The 17,089-nt window shown below is 46.6% G+C and overlaps 1 protein-coding gene across 1 annotated transcript in view; it reads left to right on the forward strand.

Moving 5' to 3' along the window:
• Positions 1–1,168: 1,168 nt before the first annotated feature.
• The window catches only part of TCIRG1 (T cell immune regulator 1, ATPase H+ transporting V0 subunit a3), an 86,704-nt gene continuing 70,783 nt past the window's right edge, over positions 1,169–17,089 (forward strand). The window contains 1 exon segment of the mRNA XM_030185597.1: positions 1,169–1,272. The gene's annotated coding sequence lies outside the window, so the exon portion shown is untranslated.

Here is a 17,089-nt window from a genome sequence, read left to right on the forward strand (position 1 = left end):
TGGCATTTGCTTTTGATCATCTGGCCTAACAGACACTACTAGTATGAGGTCTTTGAAGAAAAATGTAAAGCGCAAAAAGTTGATCTGATTAACGACATTAGCTGCACATAGAGATCTTGCCTCAGGAATCAAAGCGAAGAGAGAGTTCTTTTTGAAGTTTAGTGCCAGGGCTCAAAATAAACCTCAGGAATTGCCATGTGGCCTAGTAAATAGGGGGGATTGTCATTAATTTTATTTTGTCAGGTGACACAGGTATTTGACCCATCTCACACTCTCATGTGGTAAGACCCTCTCCTCTGACACATTCAGGAAGCATGAGCAACTTAGAGAAGCGTGAGCACAGGGATACTCGTGCTCAAATGCTACTTTGTCCCTCCTCACTTCAGAGAAGGGCAGGACACAGCAGCACTTCAGCTTGGGCTTATACTTACAGGGCTTGTGCAGTGCTCACTCTTCTCTAAGTTGGGCCCAGGTGTAGGAGGTAGGAGTATTGGCAGAGGCCTGGAAATAGGGAGTGAAGAGGGGGGGAGATGCTTGATGTAGAGTGGGGTAGGGAAGAGCAGATAAAATAGTGTGCAACTGGGGGATGTAGGATTAGAGGAGGAAGGGATGATGGTAACAACCTGATGGGAAGGGGGGGGGGGGGGGTACAGAGAGGAAGGGGAGATGCTGCTGTCCACCTTGGGGCTGGGGGTATAGAGGGGAAATGGAAATGCTGGCCATGGAGGGGTGAGGTGCAGTAGACAGGGGAAAGGGAGATACCATGGAGGGGGAAAGAGAGATGCTGGCTGGGGAGGGTGAAAAAATTAAAACCGAAACTACAAATGACAATTTTACATCTGCCGTTACAGAATTTGTTATGCTACAAACTGAACCTCAACAAACTTTAAGGGAACTCATCCCACCACCTCCTCGCTGCCCCTGTCTCTGCAAGTCGTTCTTTGTAGCTCCCCATTCCTATTAATGATGTCCAGAGAGATTGTTAAAGCCAAGGGATACATAAAAAGAGAAAAAAAAACAACAGAAGCAGCAACCCCCCCCCCGAAATACGAGAAACGAACCACTTGGCTCAGCGCGAGGGAGTAGCCAGATTTGCGTAATGTGGGGCGGGGCTGGGAGGCGGCGCTGAGGGCGGAAGTAGGCGACGTGAGGAAGAGGCGGAGCGCGTGGCCCGTCCCGGCCCGGGTCTTCACGCGGCTTCACACGAGTGAGTGAGTGACTGTGCGCGAGCGAAGCGACTGCAGGTGTCCTCCTGCTCCCAGTACAGTGCAGGTAAGTATGCATCTCGGTCCTAAATTCCAAACCAGACTCCCCATCTCCTCTCACCGCTTTTTCCTCCTCCACAGTTTGTGTCTGTTGTTGTTTTACTTTCTGTTTGTAAATCTTCCCAGAGGGCACAGCCCGGATTTTTTGCGTTTTATAATATTTTGGCTTTTCTCGAGGGAATAAGGATTAAGAATGAAAAAAAAAAAGTGTTGTGCAACCTTTTTATTGTACCAATTTAATTGGTTTCTTGTACAACTAACAAGGCTGTTACACGGAAGGAAGCTAGTGAAGGAATGTATTAAGTTAGTTCAGTCGAAAGCACGTTAAATAGCTTGTTCTGTATCTTGTCCATTATTTCTGGGCAGCCGCATCACTTCAAGCACAGGTTTAGACTCTTGAAAAAGCAGAACTGAAAATGGCCTGATGCACGTTATTGTGTAAGAAAGGAAAAACAGACCCACATTCTACGGAATGATAAGTGCAGTGCGGTTACTCTGTGAGACTACTTGCAGATAAAGAAATCACAGGCAACAAAACAAGCTGAGACCTTTCTGTTAGACCACAGCTTATGACAGAGCCAGAAATTAGTGATGTGCATTCACAGAAATTCAAAAGATGAACCACCCTAAAAGGTGAGATTTATCGCTCGAAAGATTGAGGTTTGGAAGCCCACTGTGTCTTTTCATACTGTACATCCAGGATGGGATTTGTGATTTTTAACCTACTTATAAATGATCTGGAAATGGGAACACCACCAAATTGTTTAAACTTGCTAAATCACATACAGGTTGTGAAAAAGTTCAGATATCCAGTCTTCCATTCTCCCAAATGACAAATGAAATTTAATGTGGATGGGTGCAAAGTGAGGCATATAGAGAATAAACAGTTATCAATGCTAGGTGCCCCATTAGGAGACAAAACCCTACAAAAGGACTTGGTGTCATTGTGGACAAATGTAGTCTGGAAATGACTATTATGAGGGTGATAGAAACTGGGTGAAGGCTGGCAGGGTGGAGGGGTATATGGGAGAAAGAGACTGGGTGAAGGCTGGCAGTGGGGTGGGCTGTATGGGAGGAGACTGGGCAAAGGCTGGCGGCGGAGGGGGTGGTATGGGAGAAAGGGTGTTGAAGTTTGGCGGCGGGGGGTGGTATGGAAGAAAGAGACTGGGTGAAGGCTGGTGGGGGTGGTAAGGGAGAAAGGGTGGGTGAAGGTTGGCGGCGGGGTGGTCTGGGAGAAAGAGACTGGGTGAAGGCTGGTGGGGGTGGAGTGGTATGGGAGAAGGAGACTGGATGAAGGCTGGTGGCTGGAGGAGGGGGTGGTATGGGAGAAGAAGGCTGGTGGCGGGAGGAGGGGCTGGTATGGGAGGAGACTGGGTGAAGGTTGGCGGCGGGAGGAGGGGCTGGTATGGGAGAAGGAGACTGGGTGAAGGCGGGAGGAGGGGCTGGTATGAGAGGAGACTGGGTGAAGGCTGGCGGCGGGAGGAGGGGGTTGTATGAAAGAAGGAGACTGGGTGAAGGCTGGCGGCTGGAGGAGGGGCTGTTATGGGAGGAGACTGGGTGAAGGCTGGCGGCAGGAGGAGGGGCTGGTATGGGAGAAGGAGACTGGGTGAAGGCGGGAGGAGGGGGTGGTATGGGAGAAGGAGACTGGGTGAAGGCTGGCGGGGGATCGTATGGGCGAAAGAGTGTGTGAAGGCTAATGGCGAGGGGGTTGTATGGTAGAGGGTGAGTGAAGGCTGGCGGCGACGAGGGTTGTATGGGAAAAAGGGTGGCAGTGGGGGGGTTGTATGGGAGAAGGAGGGTGGGTGAAGGCTGGTGGTAGAGGGGTTGTATGGGAGAAAGACGGCGGGTGAAGGCTGGTGGGTGGTTGTATGGAAAAACAGAGAGCTTGACTTGTTGGTTCCCCGGGTGGGACAAAGAGGGTGGGTGAAGTCTGGCGCCGGGGCTGTTGTATGGGAGAAAGTTGGGGGGGGGGGGGAGGTTTGTATGGGAAAAGGAGGGTGGGTGAAGGCTGGCAGGGGTGATTGGGAGAAAGGGTAGGTGGGGGGTTTGTATTGGAGAAAGAGTGGGTGAAGGCTGGCGGGGGGGGGGTTGTATGGGAGAGACTGGCGGTGGGGGGGAGGTTGTATGGGAAAAAGTGGGTGAAGGCTAGTGGGGGGGGGGGGTTGTATGGGAAAAAGAGACAATATTCTCTTAATTTATCAAGAGGATGCTGTCACACAGCTGATAACTGCTTTGGGAACAGAGACTGCTGGCTTCTGCCATTGATTTGCCAAGGCACCTAAAGGGACTGATTTACTAAAGTTTCTTTGCCCATAGACAGAATAGGAATAGAGCCCCGTCTTTGGCTGTCTTCAAGTCCAAACTCAAAACCCATCTCTTTACCACTGCTTTTGACTCCTAACTCACTTGCCCTGTCCTTTTATCCTCACCTCTTTATTCCCTTACCCTTAATTGTTCTGTCTGTTACCTGTCTTATCTAGATTGTAAGCTCTATGAGCAGGGACTGTCTTTTTTGTCTATGGTGTACAGCGCTGCGTATGCCTTGTAGCGCTATAGAAATAAGTAGTAGTAGTAGTAAAGTATTTGCTTAAAAAGCTATATCCTCCCCCTGACTCTCCCCCCCCCCCCCCCCCCAAAAAAAAAAAAAAAAAATTTCATTGTGGACCGTGTTGGAGGGGTGGTGATGGAGGAGTGAGTGAGGTCTCAGCTGCTGTCTTCTAAGATTTTGGGCTGGCTTCTAGATTTAATAAAATTTTTAAAGCCTGTCAGAATGCCTCTGTATGTAAGTGGTGTGACTACACTTTGAGTATTGTAACCATTTCTGGTTGTTGCATCTAAAGATATAGTAGAATTAGAAAAGGTACAGAGGAGGGTGTCCAAACTATTTAAGGGGATGGAATAACTGTCATATGAGGAAAAGTTAAAGTGGTTGGGGCTCTTCAGCTTGGAGAAGAGATGGCCTGAGGAGAAAGATGGTAGGTAGAGTTCTATAAAATTCTGAGTGGAGGTAAATGCAACTTGATGGTTCATTCTTTTCCAATGGAGAAAATATTTTTCACTTGACACATAGTTAAGCTCTGGAATGCTTTGCTGGAGGCTGTGGTGAAAGCAGTTGGCTAGGTTTAAAAAAGGTTTTGGTCAAGTTTCTGCAGGAAAAGTCTAAAAAAACTGAAAATGAACCAAAATGTTTTGGCTGTGCACATGCATACCAGAAATGTATTGGTCTGATAAAAATGTGTTAACTTATTTGATGCTGCTATTTCCTGACTGATGTAAAAAAGGATAAATCAGTGCATGTCTGAGATTTGTAAGCACTCCAGTAGTGGAGGCTTGAGCCTTGTCTGTTGGTATTATGGACAAGTGGGCTAATCCATTTTTCACACTTGAGGTGTTTGGCCCAGTTGTCCATGTGGCCAGTGGAGACAGCTTGTTCAAAAATCCGTGAAATTAATTGGCTTTTAGCTTAGTCTACTTGTCCATAGGTAGATATTGATGTCTTCATAACCTATAGATCCAAAAGCTGGAAATTGGCAAAATTGAGGGTTAGCCCACTTGTCTGTAAGGCCATCCTTATATATTTACTAGTAAAAAAGGCCCGTTTCTGACACAAATGAAACGGGCGCTAGCAAGGTTTTCCTCATAGTGTGTATGTTTTGGAGCGTGTATGTGAGAGTGACTGTGTGAGAGAGAGAGAGAGAGAGTGAAAGTGTGAGTGTGTGTGTGAGAGAGAGAGTGAGTCTGGGTGTGTGTGTGTGTGTGAGAATGAGTGTGTGCAATTGCGTATGTGTGAGAGTGTGAGAGAGAGTGTGTTTCACACAGATACAGTGTGTGCGAGAGAGAGAGTGTGTGTGAGACACAGATTCTCTGTGAGACTGAGTGTATGAGACCAAGCGAGGTGTGTAAGCGACTGTGTGAACATAGAGAGTGAATGTGATACACTGTGAGACATAGTGTGTGAGAGTGAGAGCCAGAAAGACATTGTCTGTGAGAGAGAGAGTGTGTGTGTGTGACAGAGATACCTCCCTCCCTCCCTGTCTCTCTCTATGGTGTCAGGCCCCCCTCTCTCTCTGGTGTCTGAGATTGCCGCCACTGCACCTAAGCAATTGGTGTGCTGGAGGAGGGGGAGAGAGAGTGTGTGTGTGTGAGTGTGGGGGGACGTGTTGGAGGGGTTCAGCTTGGAAGAAGAGGGGTGTGGGGGGGGGGGGTTCAAGAAGAGCTGCCAGATGAGAGTGTGTGTGTGTGTGTGGGGGTTCAGGAAGCAATGCCAGATGAGAGAGAGAGAGAGTGTGTGTGTGTGTATGGGGTATCAGGAAGTGCTGCCAGATGAGAGAGAGAGTGTGTGTGTGGGGGGGGGGGGGGGGCAGGGGGGGTTCAGGAAGCGCTGCCAGATGAGAGAGAGAGACAGTGAGTGCGTGTGTGTGTATGGGGTTTCTGGAAGCGCTGCCAGATGATAGAGAGAGTGAGTGCGCGAGTGTGTGTGTGTGTATGGGGTTTCTGGAAGCGCTGCCAGATGAGAGAGAGAGAGTGAGTGCGTGTGTGTGTGTGTGTATGGGGTTTCTGGAAACGCTGCCAGATGAGAGAGAGTGTGTGTGTGTTTTGGGGGGTTCAGCTTGGAAGAAGAGGGGGTGTGGGTGGTTCAGAAGCGCTGCCAGATGAGTGAGTGTGTTGTGTGTGGGTAGGCGGTTTATCAAGCATTGCCAGATGAGTGAGTGTTTGTGTTTGGGGCGTGGGTTCAGGAAGCACTGGCAGATGAGAGAGAGAGAGTGTGTGTGTGTGTGTGTGTGGGGGGGGGGGGGGTGAGGAAGCGGGGCCAAATGAGAGTGAGTGAGTAAGTGTGTGTGTGTGTGGGGGGGGGGGGTTCAGGAACGGCTGCCAGATTAGTGAGTGACTGTGTGTGGGGGGGTGGCAGGGGTTTCAGGAAGCGCTGCCAGATGAGAGAGAGAGAGAGTGTGTGTGTGTGTGTACGGGGTTTTAGGAAGCGCTGCCAGATGAGACAGAGTGAGTGTGTGGAGGGGGAGTTCAGGAAGCGCTGGCAGATGAGATTTTGAGAGAGAGAGAGTGTGTATGTTGGAGGGTTGTGGGGGGTGTGTTGGGTGGTTCAGCTTTGAAGAAGAGGGGTGTGTGGGGGGGGGGGGGCTGGAAGCGCTGCCAGATGAATGAGTATGTGTGTGTGGGGGGGCGGTTTATCAAGCGTTTGCAGATGAGAGTGAGTTTGTGGGGGTGGGGGTGGTTCAGGAAGCGCTGCCAGATGAGAGAGTGTGTGTGTGTGTGTGTGGTGGTGGGGTGGTTCAGGAAGTGTGCCCAAATGAGAGTGAGTAAGTGTATGTGTGGGGGGTGGGGGGTTCAGGAACGGCTGCCAGATTAGTGAGTGACTGTGTGTAGGGGGGGCAGGGGTTTCAGGAAGCGCTGCCAGATGAGTGAGTGTATGTGTGTGTACGGGGTTTCAGGAAGCGCTGCCAGATGAGACAGTGTGTGTGGGGGGGAGGGGGGTTCAGGAAGCACTGGCAGATGAGATTTAGAGAGAGAGAGAGAGGGTGTGTTGGGGGGGGGGGGTTCAGCTTGGAAGAAGAGGGGTGTGTGGGGGGTCTGGAAGCGCTGCCAGATGTGTGTGTGTGTGTGTGGGGGGGTTATCAAACGTTTGCAGATGAGTGATTTTGTGTGTGTGTGTGGGGTGGGGGGGGGGGTTCAGGAAGCGCTGCCAGATGAGTGTGTGTGTGTGTGGTGGTGGTGGTGTTGGGGGGTTCAGGAAGTGTGGCCAAATGAGAATGTGTGTGTGTGGGGGGGGGGGGGGGGGGGTTTCAGGAACCGCTGCCAGGTGAGTGAATGTGGGGGGGGGGGGGGGTTCAGGAAGCGCTGCCAGATGAGAGAGTGAGTGAGTGTGTGGTGGGGAGGAGAGGGGGTTGGCAGATGAGTGTGGGGGGGGGGGGTTCAGGAAGCGCTGCCAGATGAGAGAGTGAGTGAGTGTGTGGTGGGGAGGAGAGGGGGTTGGCAGATGAGTGTGGGGGGGGGGGCAGGGTTTTCAGGAAAGCGCTGCCAGATGAGAGACTGTGAGTGTGTGTGTGTGTGTGTGTGGTGGGGGGGGGGGGGGTTAGGAAGTGTGGCCAAATGAGAGTGAGTAAGTGTGTGTGTTTGGGTGGGGGGTTCAGGAACCGCTGACAGATGAGTGTGTGTGGGGGGGGGGGGGCAGGGGTTTTCTGGAAGCGGTGCTTGAAGATGAGGGAAGGAAGTGCTGCCAGATTGCAGGGGTGTGTTCGTTGATTGCCGTCACTGCCTCCTCCGCGCGATGCAACCCCCCCCCCCCCCCCCCGCCATCCCACCCACCGTTGCGTAGTTTTGCTGGCGGGGGACCCAAATCCTGCCAGCAGAAGTCCTGTGTTGTCTGCTGACTCCGCGTGATCTTCGGCATTGCTAGCCTGTGCAGGGCGGGGTTCTGTGCGTCTGACGTCCTGCATGTGCAGGACGTCAGACGCACAGAAGCCCTGCCTGCAGAGGCTAGTAAATGCTGAAGATCACGCCGGAGTCTGAAGACAGGACTTGTGCTGGTGATGTTTCGGGTCCCCACCAGCAAAGCTACGCGACGGTGGGTGGCTTGGGGGGGGTGGCGCGGGGGGTGGGTGTTGCACCTCCAGCATTCTGTGTGCTGGGCTTCTTTTGTACTACTGAGCTTTGTGGTTGTTTTGGGGGGGGGGGTGGCGGTGCATGAGGGGGGCGGCGCGGGGGGTGGGTGTTGGACCTCGGACATTCTGTGGGCGGGGCTTCATTTGAACTCCGTAGCTTTCGGGTGGTTTGCGAGGTTGGTGGCCAGCGTTTCCTAGGCAGGGGGAGGAGTAGGGAAACACGTTCTGCGTGTTTCCCTACTCCTCCCCCTGCCTGGATGCGATCCCTTCTTTCAGTTTTCTTTAGGTTTTCCGCCCTCGACGTCATGACGTTTGATGCAAGGGCGGGGCAGCGAGTCATGGTCAGTGGCTTCACCACCATGAAGTTACGAAACCGTTCTGGGAGTCTGAGTGACTTCAGAACGTCGAGGGTGAGTTTTATTACATTAGATAGTTAATTCTTTTAAAAGAGCTGTGAGTGAAAGTACATTCATATGTGGAGCAGCATTTTAGAAAGAACATCCAAACCAGAATTGAGAAATCCAGGTCAGGGCGTCTCGGGTTCTTCTGGAATTTTACTTTTAAAGCTCTTTTATGGATGAGCATGGCAAACTTCAAACAGCTTTAGACATACCTTCTCAAGAAACCCAATGACTGTTCCATACGCACTAATAGTTATCTGGCCAACCACTGTAAACACAGCATCATACAAACTTGTAAATGTAATTGAATCCGTGTAATCTCTAACAACTGTTAAATGTAAGCCACATTGAACAGAAACTTGGTTTTGAATAATTGTGGGATAGTAAATACTGTATCTTACAACATTATCATAAGACTGTAATTGAAATAATGATTGGACACCAATCTTTTCTTGTTTTTCCCCTTCTGCTAGTACTTTAGAACAGGATTTGCCAACGTAGAAACTGTTCTGAAGTACACAGGGAAATGAATGTTTATGCACTGGTTATGTGCCACATGATTTTTTTCACAACACATGACAGTGGGAAGGTGGAGGTGGCTTGAGAAGAACCATGTACGCAGATTGGTTATAAATCACCAAAACACTTTATTCATGCAATAACGTGCAGCACCGGGTTTCAGCACAGAGTGCCTACCTGAGGGCTCAAGAGATATTAACGTGTCTGAAACAGAGTTTGAGAATAGTGATAGGAAATCACTTCAGTTAAACGTTGCTTCAATGAATGTGTAATCGTTTTTTTTTAGAAAGACCTTTGTAGTTGCGATGTGCCCTGTGGTAAATTGCAGTCTGACACTCTGCAACTCTTGGTTTAGTTTCTGTACTGCAGTTTACCACAGGCACATCACAACTACAAAGGTCTTTCTAAAAAAAACGATTACACGTTCATTGAAGCAGCGTTTAATTGAAGTGATTTCCTATCGCTATTCTCTGTTGTGGACGCGTTAACATCTCTTGACCCCTGAGGCAGGCACTCGGAGCGTGTTGGGTGTTGCATGTGTTATTGCACAAATAAAGTGGTTTAGTGATTTATGATCAATTTGCGTATCTGTTTTTTCTTGAGCCATCTCCACCTTCTCACTGTTGTGTGTTGTGCTGTGTTCTACGTGGGATTTCTTTTGTTTTTCTTCTCCCCACATGATTATTTTAGACATTTGTCTAAAGTAGATATTGATTGAACGGGTCAAAATGGGCACATAAGGAATTCATGTTGGGAACAGCAATATAAGCATTTATATGACTGAATATTAATATTTATCTTAGCTGGGGTTTTTTTTTAATTTCATAATTTTTCCAAAGTACATTCAAATCATTGTTACAAGAAACAAATACAGCCTACATCACGGGAGAATGAAGAACAATTTAAGTCAGAAAACAAAGGTTATTAGTTATTACTACCTACCTGGAGAAAATGATTTAAGGCATTATTATACTTAACCACACATATGATGATACCATTTAACTTTCCTATCTAATAAGTCTTTCCAAATGACCTGGTTCAAAGAAGATGTAATTAACTCCAGATAAAGTAATCAAATGTTTGGAGAAAAACATAAAAAAAAAAAAAAAAGTAACCCTTCAAAGGTATATCCCTAACTTTCAACTGAAGAAATTCCTTACATCTTAACTAAGTTGTTTCTATCTGTATTTTCCCTTCACAATAAAGATATCTTTGCTATGTTTGAAACGTAAATGGTTTTTCCCAGACTGGTCTCTGAGCCTGGTATCCCTTGCAAGTTTTGCTCTCGGGGAGACGCCAGTCCTGTTCCTCCAGTGGGGGAGCTGCTCGGTAGGAGCACTTCTGAAACCTAGATATCAGATGTAAATCCCCAAGTCAGTCTGTTAGGATGTACACATTCGTTCTTTTGAAATGGGGAATAAAAGTTCATTTTTGTAGGCCCACACTAGTTCTACCTAAAATACACCCAGACAATGCTCTCTTTGCAGTTTGAAGGTTGTTCAGTTCTATAACATGTAGATCCCAGCTTGGAAAAATTGGAAGAGCACTTTTTCAAAACTCACTCAGTCCATCAGCAGCAATTTTGAGAAAAAAAAAATTAGTGGCTTTTGGACTGAGTAAGTTTTGCATAGAATATTCAACACAGTCGTTAAAATACCTTGAACTTAGGGGCCCTTTTACTAAGCTGCGGTAAAAAGGTCCCTGCACTAGCGGCAGGAGCTGTTTTGCTGTGCTCTGAGGCCCTTTTTACTGCAGTTGGTAAAAAAGCCACAAAAGTACGTGACCCTGTAATACCTCTTACAGCATGGCCATGCAGGGGCCATTGAGGTGGCGGTAAGAGCTGCTTCAGTAACCTGGTGGTAACTGGGTAGTGCGCAGTGCGGCCCGATTACCACCGGTTGACCCCTACAGAAATATTTTTTTGAATACTTCCGCTAGTGCTGGAAATGCCACATGCTGGGGGTGTAACTGCCACCGGTGCCCGCATTGGGGCCTGTAGTAGCTCCCGACTGGTGCATGACTTGACCTACCATAAGCAAACATAAGCAACCCATCCATTTACTGGTTCATCTAATCATTAACAACAATGGCTCAGACATTACCTCCTACTACATAGTAACATAGTAGATGATGGCAGAAAAAGACCTGCACGGTCCATCCAGTCTGCCCAACAAGATAAACTCGTGTGTATACCTTACCTTGATTTGTACTTGCCTTTTTCAGGGCACAGACCATACAAGTCTGCCCAGCAGTATTGCCCACCTCCCAACCACCAGTCCCGCCTCCCATCACCGGCTCTGGCACGGACCGTATAAGTCTGCCCTCCACTATCCTCGCCTCCCAACCACCAACCTCTCTTCCCCCACCTGCTCCGCCACCCAATTCGGCTAAGCTTCTGAGGATCCATTCCTGCTGCACAGGATTCCTTTATGCACATCCCACCCTCCATGCTCTTCCCCTACCTCTTCTTCATCGCTCCACTTCCTTACCTATCCCTATCCTTTCTGTAATAAGGGGTTGAAATAGTAGTAAATAAAAATAATAAGATTTTTATTTATGTTTACTCACCTGGGGTTTCCGGGGCCGTGGTTGTGGGGTCCGTGGGAATCCGGAGCGTGTGGGCAGCGCTCCGGAGCTGAGATGTGACGTTTTTGGGGCCATGGTTGGTGCTGTGGGGGACTGCAGTCTTCAGGCCCATCGGGGCCGAGAGTAGGTGCGGCCGCGCTACGGGGCCGAGGGAGAGTCCTGAGGTAGGTGGTGGGCTGTTTTTAGAGGGGAGCCGGTGATATTGGTGGCGCGATCCTCGGGCTTGCTCCGGCAGTGTTTGGGTTCCTGGTCGGGACCGGAGCAAGGCCCGAGGAGAGGAGAGCCTGTAGGAAATAAAAAATAAAAAAATAAAAATGTTTTTGGGGCGTTGGCGCCGGCGAGAGGATAGAGGGAGGTTCTGCAGAAGCCCGGAGAATTAGGAGGGGCTGGCGGCATATTCGGGCCCATCGGGGCCGAATTTGTGGTTTGGGGGGGTTGTTTGGCCTGTTTCCGGGGCGCGAATTGGTGGCCAGCGCTGCTCCGGGACGGATGGAGCAGGAAGAAGAAAAAACGCGTCTGACGCGAGTAGCGCGTCAACGCGTATGGAGGATTTTAGAGGTAGGCCCAGAAGCCTGGGACGCGATTTTGAAGGCGAGTTCCAGGAGTTTTGGGGCGTTTCTGGGTGTTTTTTGGTTTGGACCTCCGTTTTTGCGAAACGGAGAGCGGGACCTGGAATTTTGGTGGTCATCATGTGTGGGGGACTTAAGGATACAGGTAAGGGGGTGTTTGGCCCCAAATTTTATTTTTTATATTATTTAAAATGTGATAATAGGTGCGGAGGGGCGTAGAATCTGAACGGTTTAACGGATTTGAATTCTGTTTTCAGATTGGTGTTCAGGGGGGGTTAGTTTAGGTAAATTCGGGGGGGGGGTGTAATTTTAAAATTGGGGTTTAAGGGGTTAATTCAATAGGGGGACATTTTGGGGTGCTTCGGGGGGGTTTAAATGGTCCGATTTTAATAATTTCGACGTATTATGTCCGAGAAGGGGTCTTTTAATTTTTGGATAGGTTTTTGGGGAGTTTTGGGTTTTCGGAGGGGTGTTATGGGGTAATGTTTGATTGTGGGGTGAGGAAAGGGTTAATTTGAATTCTAAAAATATAGGGATAATGGGGGAACTTATATTCGGCGGCATGGAAATTTTGAAGTTAATTGGGAAGGGTTTGGGGATAAAAAATTGGGGAAAATATATGTTTTTAATGATTTTTAATGGGTAAACAGTTGATTAAAATGGAGAATGGAATTTTTGTTAGGGGTTCCATGATGGACAGGTGGAGGAATTCCAAATCAAGTAGAGCAACTGATTGGTTGCCTGGACGGCGGAATGTCCAGGGAAGCTCCGTTGTCTAGGCAACGGCCGAGTGGGCAGTTGGGGAGAGAGCTTCTGAACACAGATGGAGAAGGGTGTGTGTGAAACAGCTGTGCGAAAGGAAGGCCTACAAAGTATGAAAATTGTTTAAATGACAAAGTTTAGTGAAAAAGTGAGTTTTATGGTGAAATGAAAGTGATTGAGAGGAAAACAATAAAAATTTTATGTATGGAAATTTAAATGAAAGTTGAGATAGGGGTTAAGTCTTGAGTGACTGGGGAGTGTACATGGGAAATTGAGAAGAGCTGTAAAGAAGAGTGGAGCTCTCTGTGAGACTAGGAAAAAAGTCAATTAGCATAGGAAATTTAGTCTAGGGTATTTGATTAATTTATTTTTATTATCTAGAATGGCCAGTGTATAATTTAAACCCTTCTATTAGGTATACAGAGAAAAAGTTAAGGAGTAAGGGTTTTCTCTTCAGTTACTTTGTTAAGGACAGGTGTAGGAGAAAGAAGAAAATCCTAAAAGAAAATACTTGACCATAAGAATACTGATCATATCAAGGGCCCCAACGGTTCAAGAAAGGTCAAAGAGCCAGCAAAGAACGAAGAAGACAACAGAGTATGGTAAAGAAAATAAAGGAAAAGAGATAAAAAGAAAATAAACTTAAACATACTTACCGTTATGTTGTATTGAGTGGAGTCCAGGACCTGAAAAACAAAAGTGAAGAAAAGTATCAATTCTTTGAGAAAAGAGAAAATGAAATAGAATTGCAAATAGATAAGAGACAAAGGAGAAACAAACGTTTGAATATTTATCTGATGTTTATAAAATGATGTTTTGTTAACGAATTGAAGAGACGATAACCTAGAAAATAGAAATTAAAGTAGTTATTTTAGGAATATATATATATTTGTTTATCTGACAAATAAATTGTTAAATTTTAAAGTTTATTGAGGGCTGGTTATTTGGTTTAGTAATTGTTGTACCTTATATTTTCCCTTGTTCTATCCTTATTTCCCTAAATTACCTCCTTTCCTATAACCTTTCCTGTATTTTGGGGTGGACACCGTCCTTTGGGAGTCAGACAGCCCGGATACAGGTCACTGACTACAGTTCGAGAGAAATTTTATTTGGAAATTGGGCGTGGTCTGCTCCTGAGGGGCGGAGTGCATAACATTTCTCTCATACATCTTCTATCCCATTTACCCTTGTTCATTTGTCCTGCCACATACCTCCTTTGTTGATTCAGATACTACAGAGCCTGCGATGAGCAGGAAAGCGCGGGATACAAATGTAATAAATGGTAATCTTACTGCTGGTTGGTAAAAGGGCCCCTTAGTCAGTTTTGGCCCAGGAATAAGCTACAGGAAAAGAATATTGCCTTGATGAATGAAATTAATCTCATAACTTAAAACTGACAAAAAAAAATGGACTGAGTGCATTTTGGAAAAGTGCTCTTCAATTGAGACTTTGTTTATGCCATATAAACATCTAACTGCCAGTTTATGTCCATCTAAAACCCGGATGGCACTTCTAAAATGAGCATCTTAATCACATTGTACTTGGATCAGGAATGACTGGTAGTTCTGGCCGCAAATTCTTTTAAAATATTTCTTTGGGCAGTTTAAATATCAATTGGAAGGGGGGGGGGCAGGAGAGGAGGAAGGGGATCGTGGTAGGATTAGTGGCAATTCATGATTTTTGCAGTAATTTTTCTGATTCAAAGGGAAATAGACGGGATGGAGTCAGTCCAGAGTGTGGCTTCTAGAATGGTCAGTGATCATTGTTAAGCATATGGGACAGACTTAAAGATCTAAATTGGGGGTGGGCAATCTGTGGCCCATAGGCTGAATGTGACTCATGAGACCATATGGAAGTATATACAGAAAACCTCATTACCAGAGTTTTGGGGACTTAAGTACTGTATTCCTGAAATATTATCAGAATAACTACTCTAGCAGTTTGTTTTCATTGCTTATAGTTAAGTTTTTACGTATTTATTTATCTATCACAGAAGGCCTGTGGAGCTCTGTGCATTTCCAGTTCCAACGTTACGTAATGTAGTAGCCCACCAGGGATTGTATAGACATTCATGCAGCCCTCCGTGTATAAGGGTTGCCCACTCCTGATCTAAATATACCCTTGAGGAAAGGAGAATAAGAGGAGATACAATAGACATTTTAAAATATCTCCAAGGTATAAGTGCACAAGAGGTAAGTCTCTCTAATTAGAAGTACGTAAGTGTTGCCATACTGGGACAGACCGAAGGTTCTTCAAGCCCAGTATCCTGTTTCCAAAAGTGGCCAATCCAGGTCACAAGTACTTGGCAAGCTCCCAAAACAGTACAATTTCTATGCTGCTTATCCTGGAAATAAGCAGTGGATTTTCCCAAGTCCGTTTTAATAATGGCTTATGGACTTTTCTTTTAGGAAGATATCCAACCTTTTTTAAACCCATCTAAGCTAACTGCTTTTACCATATTCTCTGGCAACGAATTTCAGAGTTTAATTACATGTTGAATGAAGAAATATTTTCTCAGATTCGTTTTAAATTTACTACTTTGTAGCCTCTGTGTTCCCCCCTAGTCCTAGTATTTTTGGAAAGAGTAAACAAGCGATTCACGTCTACCCATTCCACTCCACTCATTATTTTATATACCTCTATCATATCTTGCCTCAGCTGTCTTTTCTCCAAGCTGAAGAGCCCTAGCCATTTCAGCTTTTCCTCATAGGGAAGTTGTCCCATCCCTTTTATCATTTTAATTGCCCTTCTCTGTACCTTTTCTAATTCCACTATATCTTTTTTGAGATGCGGTGACCAGAATTGCACACAGTATTCAAGGTGCGGTCGCACCATGGAGCGATACAAAGGCATTATAACATCCTCGTTTTTATTTTCCATTCCTTTCCTAATAATATCTGACAATTGCTTTCTTTGCTGCCGCGTCACACTCAGCAGAGGGTTTCAAAGTATCGTCAACGATGACTCCTAGCTCCTTTTCCTGGTCATTGACTCCTAATATGGAACTTTGCATCACATAGTCATAGTTCATGTTCCTCTTTCTCAAATGTAGACTTGGGAGTAAACTAAGGAACTATATATTCAGAGGGAATGTGGTGGATGTGTGAAACAGCAGCTTAGTGAAGGTGGTGGGTCAAGGACAATATGCATGGGACAAACACAGAAGATCTCTGAAGGGATAGATTTAGCTCGTGTCTTTTCAATACTACATTCACATGCAGTGGGTATTTTCCTGTTTGCGCGTGGTTTACAATTTGTTTATACTTAAGGCAATGGAAGGTTAAATGACTTGTCCAAGATCACAAGGAACATTGGTGAAATTTTGAAATCTGGCTTCCCTGGTTCTCAGCCCACTGCTCTAGCTATTAGGCTTGTAAGAACATAAGAATATCCCTATTGGGTCAGTCAAATGGTCCATCTAGCCCAGTATTCTGCTTCCAACAGTGGCCAATCCAGGTCACAAGTACAGGGCAGGATCCCAAATAGTAGCAACATTCCATGCTACCAATCCCAGGGCAAGCTCTTAATAGCAGATTATTATATTCTTTTCCTCCAGGAACTTGTCTAAACTATTTTTAAACCTAGATACACTAAATGTTATCATCACATCCTTTGGCAACAAGTTCCAGAGCTTAACTGTTCTTTGAGTGAAAAAAAATACTTCCTCCTATTTGTTTTAAAAGTATTTCCATGTGATTTCATTGAGATGGTATGGATGAGCACACTTGATGGGTCATGTGGGTTTTATTTGTAATCATGTTCCATATATGTTTGATTTTAGCCCCCATCTTCAAGTCAGGATTCCTTCTTAGAAAGTCATATTTCCATGTGAGTCTGTTCCCTCAGTAATAGTTGTAATACTAAGGAAACTTAGTTTCTCCGAGGACAAGCAGGCTGCTTGTTCTCACGACTGGGTTGACGTCCGCGGCAGCCCCCACCAACCGGAAAAAGCTTCGCGGGACGGTCGGCACGCAGGGCACGCCCACCGCGCATGCGCGGCCGTCTTCCCGCCCGTGCTGCGACCGCTCCCGCCAGTTACTTTTTTCCCGCGACTGAGAGAGTCGTGTTTTTGCAACTCTCTCGTTTCAGCCGCCGGAATTTTCGACCGCGTTTACGCGGGTCGTCGCTCTTGGCCCTTTTGGCCTCTTCTTCTTTCAGTTTCGTTTGTTATCCAAAAAAAAAAAAAAAAAAAAAAAAAAAGAATTTTGCGCGTGTGGAGCACGCGCTCCTCCTTTTTCCCTCGCTTTCTAGCGGGGACGCCTCGTTGCGGCCTAGTGGCCGCTCGGTCGGTTTCAATTTTCGTGGTGTGATTTTAGCCACCATTGCCGACTTTGACTTCGCCGACGCGATTTTTCCGTCGATGTCCTCGA

Source organism: Microcaecilia unicolor, chromosome 1, assembly GCF_901765095.1.
Source record: "Microcaecilia unicolor chromosome 1, aMicUni1.1, whole genome shotgun sequence".
NCBI classification, from domain to species: Eukaryota; Metazoa; Chordata; class Amphibia; order Gymnophiona; family Siphonopidae; genus Microcaecilia; species Microcaecilia unicolor.